General features: G+C 33.6%; 1 long non-coding RNA gene across 1 annotated transcript; it reads left to right on the forward strand.

Moving 5' to 3' along the window:
• The first annotated feature begins 3,360 nt into the window (after positions 1-3,360).
• LOC125070822 lies at positions 3,361-5,399 on the forward strand. The gene is made up of 2 exons (XR_007119891.1): positions 3,361-3,568; positions 5,159-5,399. It is a non-coding gene; the product is annotated as an uncharacterized LOC125070822 (long non-coding RNA).
• Positions 5,400-6,530: the final 1,131 nt, after the last annotated feature.

Below are 6,530 nucleotides of genomic sequence, written 5' to 3' on the forward strand. Positions count from 1 at the left end.
AAAATATGTTCTGCTTATTTGGGTAGTCTCCCTTAACATTAGCCTCAGTGACTGAAATGGGCCAGGACGATTTTATCAATTAAAGTAATCAGCGAAAACCTTTTCCTTTTAAGAATAACCTTTGTTTATTCCACCACAAAGACATCTGACAGATTTTTAGACATTTGTTTCATAGTTTCATTTATCTGACACATATTATTGACTGGTTTTCTTAGGATGCGTTCCTTCTTTAAGATATAAAAACCAACTTAAATATTAATTTAAATATAATACTAGCATACCCAGCCTCATTGATGATAAAATTTAGCCAAAATACATGTCTGGAACACGCTTAATATAATAGCACAAATTTCATGTAAAAATATTCAGTGCTTTTTTCCGTGATGCGTGATAAAAAAACAGCGACGTTTTTTATAGATATAAAAGATAAAATTTTTCGATAACATAAATTTTTGTCTAAAGTATCCTTGAAAGTTATTGCATTATTACGCAAGGTCGAATCGGAGCACCCTTGTATTTGAAACGTTTGAACTTTAAACGTATCTTAAATGTATAATGCCCCTTCTGATTGAGGGCTGATAAATTTTTCAGCCAGAGTATCAAAATTCCGACAGAAGTGGAGAAATGCCACTATACCACGTAGTCATGTTTTTAGAGTAGCTCTTATTATTTTTTATATACTTAATTGCAACTAAATTTTAGATAAATGTAGTTTATGTAAATAGTTTAACATCTGTACATAGCATTTTTAAATTACCAAAAATCTAATACGGGTTCAGTAAAAGAAATAACTCAGATCTATAAAGCAGAGAATGAAAGTCAGTCGGATCAGACATTTTAGTTGAAGAGTTCCCATCGTATACATTTTCGTTTTTGTTCAACATGTTTTTGCTTAATTTTTGTTTGTAATAATTTTTTTTTAAATAACTTACCAATACAATTTAAGGTTTTGGTTAGTGAAGAAATAGCAGCATAGGTTTGTAATACATTCGTCAGTGTAGTTTCCTTATTCCTTATTACATATATATTTTAAAGTAATTTCTGCTTGATTTTCCTCATAATCTTCTAATCCGATTGATAAAACTTTTACATTATGATTTATCATAGATATACGCCGTACCTTTTATAATAGCTTATTAATAAATCTCATGTTAAAGGTACAAAAAAACTAATACTAAATTTCTTACTTTAAAATTTCTGCCCAGTATGATTCCATGAAAACAGAATCCTACCCATTATACATTTTTTATGGCACCGGTATGTGGTCATTCAAATGGACTGGCTGTTTCTACTCATATACAATTATGTATATAATTAATTTGACGTAAAAAAAAAAGTCCCGCTGAGTTTCTTTCGCCGGTTCTTCTCAGGTCAGGGTGTTTTCTTTTTCCGAACCGGTGGTAGTGTTTAACTTGACAATCAATAAGAAAGTGTAAAACTTCTATATTGAATAAAGGAATTTGAGTTTGAGTTTGGACCACGTGATTGATCTTCCACTGCTCATAGACATTGGCACCGTATGAAATTTTAACCATTTTTTACGTAACTAATGTGCCACCAACCTTCAGACAATTCCCAAGACAGATGCATTAGTTAAAGAAGATTTTATATCCCTTCAAACCGGAACAACAATAATAAGTATTACTGCTTGACTACTATAAAGAAAATAATTATTTATCTGTTCCCCCCTCTCCCTGCTTGCAACCATTGCTATTCCCAGAAACGCCATTGACAATTACAAGTTTGTGATACCTAAAGTTAAAATTGAAAGTGTTTTTTGCAATCAAATTATTAATGATAAATTTTCTCAACCAATTTTCGTGAGGTATAGTTAGATTATTTCAAATTTTTGACGACGCTCATATTTCTTCATTCTGATGTACATCATAATATAGATAAATTGGTTGGTAAGAGTAACTATGGACTTTCTTGTTGGTTCTTCTCGAAAGAATGTATATACCCAACCAATACGTATTAGTGGTATATTTTGACAGATCATTCATTATATCAACGTAGTTGTTTACAAATATATCGTTGGGCGCTTTCCAAGCGAAAGCTGAGCTGCACAAACTATACTGGGTACAAGAGAAGTTTGTATGTAAGATTATGAACTTTTCCAATATGTCTGCGGAAAATATAGCAGTAGCTTCGGCTTACACTTTGCAATTTCGATCAGGATATTTTATAACCATAATCACATCATCACAATCGATAATTAAGGAGCGCAATGCGGAATAACAATTAAATATAAAATTTATTTAATTACTTACCTAAACTCAATCGATATTTTTTTAGAGTTTTTGATACTATCTAGACTTACACTAAGCCTTTCTACCGAGTATATTAATTCATACATACACATAGACATAGAAGATGAAACATATCTACAAATTCTACCTCAACCGATACTGCACACTACAAAGTCTAACGTCTCAAATAATGAAACAGTGAGGCACGATATATTTTCAATGGATTCTGTCTTAACAGCCATGTGAATAAACGCAGCTGGCGAGAAGGCTGTAATTAAGTTATGATGAAGTTTGGCGCTGAGCGTGACGTTCGTTATGAATTTATTACAAGATCAATATTGTTAAGAAAGTCTGAAACGATATTTTGATAATTTGTGAATTGATAATTTAAGCTATTTTTTTTATACAATAGGGTAATGGATAATTAGTGCATGTGACTGTCTCGTCGGTCTAGTTAAGATGGTGGTATTTATCTCATCACCGTTGCACCTTTGCTTATAACGCAGTTATTTATAACCTTGAGTTGGGCCAAAATGTGGTCGTAATGGAACGTCCGACAAATAAAGATCATCGAAATTAATTGTAAATATGTTGTAATTAAAGGATTTTGAGACAATAATACAGAGTAAAATAATAGGAAGCCTATAGTTTCGGTAATTAAACTAATTATGGAACCTTCAAGAAAAGAGCGTAGTCATTCCTTAAAGGCCGGCAAGGCACCTGCAAGCTCCCGGTGTCGCAGATGTCCATGGGCGGTGGTAATCACTTTTCATTAGGTGAGCCTCCTACTCGCTTATCCCCTATAAGATAACCTATAAAAAAATCGTATGGAGTGTAAGTTTTATCATCAACAACAACACTATCTTGTGATTTTAAAATTTCAAGTAGACATAAAATTATCCAAAAAATTTAAATTAACAAACAAATTTGATATTTTTATGAATAAAACCTATTTGCTTTAAAACACTTATCGTTAGCAAAGTACCATTTATATTTAGTTCGCACGTAATAAAGCGCAAAGCTTTGTTATCAATTCTATATATAATACCAATAAAGTGACAAATTTATGTTTGTTTTTAAAGCCGAGGCGATGAATACGTCTTGTTATCGATGTCAGTCGACAGTATTGTCATAACCAGAGTTCAGAGAAAAATATTTTATGCGCATTTGATACTGTTCTTAATAAGAACAGCTCGTCTTATTCCGTGTCATATTTTAGTAATTGTTTAATAGTGTGAAAGATAATTTATGAGAATGGATGGAGAAAGGCAACCGTTGTTAGCTCCGACTGCTTCCGGCATTCAGTTTAGGAGTTACAGGTTACGGTTTGATGTATTTTTTTTTGTCTAATTTTTCAAAACAATAAACCAAAAATTAAATTAATTCATGTTTACGTAATCATTGATAATTTCGAAACTTGGAATGTGTTCTAATTTTTCGGATATTGCAGTCATTTGTCTAAATGACGCTTGTCTGTCTTAGGTTTTATTATATAGACGCTTGGATGATTTATTTTTTTGGATTAGAGGGAGGAGGACGAGACCATCAATTAAAAATAACCAATTGATTACATAACATTATAAGTCTTGATATATATTTATATTATTCGTGTCTTATGTCAAATTACTTTTTTGTCCCATTTGCTGTCGAAACACTTGGCCCTTGGAGTAATGGTGCAAAAAGCTTCATCAAAAGTATAACACCTCGCCCTATTGCCTCCACTGGTGACAGGAGGGCTGGTTCGTTTTTAGCCCAGAGGATCGGAATTGCGATTTAACGGAAAAATGCTGCTATTATTCTTGCCACCATTCCACGCGGTCAAGATTTATACAGTAACTATTTTTAATTAATATTTATATATATTTAAGCATTTAATGTAATCAATTCTTATGTTAATAAATTTATGATTTTTCCGATATTCTTATTGGTGAATGATATTAATGGTGGATATTTATTTAGTCTTCATTATGTTTTGTTATGCAAAATTAAACATTAGCTGCATAGTCGATCATTTATTTCGTTATAATCATAGAATTTCTTTCGAAGCATTCAGTTTTATTATAGCAAAATAACTCGAAGTTTCTAAAGACAAGAAACAAACCTAGTAAAGTTTCCGACGTCCAAGGCTGAGGTTAGTTTCCCCAACATTAATGCCTGCTATGGGCATTAATTTTGCCTCAATTTAGTTTATTTGCACCGTAAAGTAATGATTGAATTATTTTTTATATTCCTCAGCATGATTTCATATCCTAAGAGTTCTTGTTCAATGCAGGCTACAGTATAATGTGATACATCACAGAACTTCAAACGTCTTCTTTGTGATAGAAAGCCTGATTGTTTAAAGTTTTGACAGCATCGACCGTATCATAATAAACTTATAATAGACTTCATTGTATAACAAGACTAAAGAGTTAGTAGTGAAACGAATAAAAGTCTAGAAGTGTAATTAAGATTATTAAGATTATAAATATTAAGCGAAAATTATTATTGTTTGTTTTTCCACAAACAACAATACTCAGTTATGTTGTGTTCCGGTTTGAAGGGTGAGTGAGCCAGTGTAACTACAGGCACGAGGGACATAACATATTAGTTCCCAACGTTGATGGCGCAGCGGCGATGTAAGGAATGGTTAATATGGGCGGTGGTGACCAGTTACCATCAGGTGGCACATATGCTCGTCCTCCAACCGATGGCATAAAAAAACCGGCTAAAAATAAAATTTTTACAGCGTAAAACTCTATGGCGATTTTGACCACTTAACATCAGTCCAAGTACCTGATATAAATAAATACAAAAACACCAATTAAACTTACTTTTTTCTATCTAAGGTTCGTGGGTGGTACTTTCGACTATGATCTAAGATATATATCAATTATTTTAAACATAAAATACATTTTCCCTTGTTACAGACCCCTCAGTTACGAGGATGTCCTTGCATCGCGAAGCGCGGTTCCGTGGAGAAGAGCTCGCTTCGGCTTAGTCCTGATGTTTTGGGCCACTATGGCTATATTTCTTTCATCAATCGTGTCTTTGATAATTAAACATAGTTGTTCCAAAGACTTGGGGTCAATACCCACAGTTCCGCCAGTACATATGTCTTTTACCCCCCTAATATCATAGTTATTGTGTCAATATATTTTGGAAATGAAATTTTCTTTTTCTTATATTATTTTTGATTTTATAGTTTTCATTTTGACATGTTACACGGGGCCACATATGCTCTGTACTGAAATGGTGATAGTTCCCTACGAACATATTCGCTTTACTTTGCCCAAGAATCGCTACGTGGAGCGCAGAGCATATAGGAGACGTGAACCTTGAGCCTGTCCTTGAGTGTGAACATTCAACTCGAGTAACAATAATTATACAAAAATAACACATTAAATAATCTTTATGTAGTAATTATTCTCCTAATAACATGATACTACGAAATGCAAAAGAAAAAACCAGTTTATTAGAGCCATAGCCATAGAATTACTTGCTTTCAATTGCAGAAAACTGGGTTTGAATAAAATATACATAGAGTTAAATCGAATTACTTATTACTTCATTATAAAGTATAGGGAACGAACAATTACTTAATAATTAAAACAAAACGCATTATTAAAATAGGTAACTTTATATCCAGGGTGCAGGTAGTGCGAAAATGCGGGCATCGTGCGTTTATGCACCTAACGGTAACAGTTAGTCCCGTCTCAATCCAGGTTGCATGGAGTGTCATAACCGTTTGTTGGGCACCTCGCCGATGATGGATAAGTCTTAAACCAAACGAGGCACCCCATAAGGTCACTTAAGAGGGGGGTTCAGTCCAGGTACGGGCCTCGAGGATTTTCTCTTTACTCGGGCTTTTCCTCACCGGTAGCCTCGACTACTACGTCAATCTTTAAAGCCTAAAAGGACACTGTTAAACATGCCCCACTGGCTGCCTAAGTCGGTTGGTATGCCATTTCCTGGTTGCAGTCGACTCCGGTAGTTGTCGTCATCCTATCGAACGTGATCGTCGTGATGATGACGTCTACAATGATCGTGAACGTCATTGATGTCGCACAAGGGCGATAGCAAAAGCTCACAAGGTTGAGAACGCCCGTCAAGTGTTCGTAGTAGGCATAGAAATTGATTACATACTAACTTTTGTTGTTGTAGATGGCGCTGTTGTGCGTCAATATATATCGTTCAACAAGAGTAGAGAATATTTAACACAAGCCGTTTTGGCAAATATTTAGAAATTAATATAAAAATAAAAGACATATTAATATTTAATTTTTATATTATAAACATTTT

Source organism: Vanessa atalanta, chromosome 18, assembly GCF_905147765.1.
Source record: "Vanessa atalanta chromosome 18, ilVanAtal1.2, whole genome shotgun sequence".
Lineage (NCBI taxonomy): Eukaryota > Metazoa > Arthropoda > Insecta > Lepidoptera > Nymphalidae > Vanessa > Vanessa atalanta.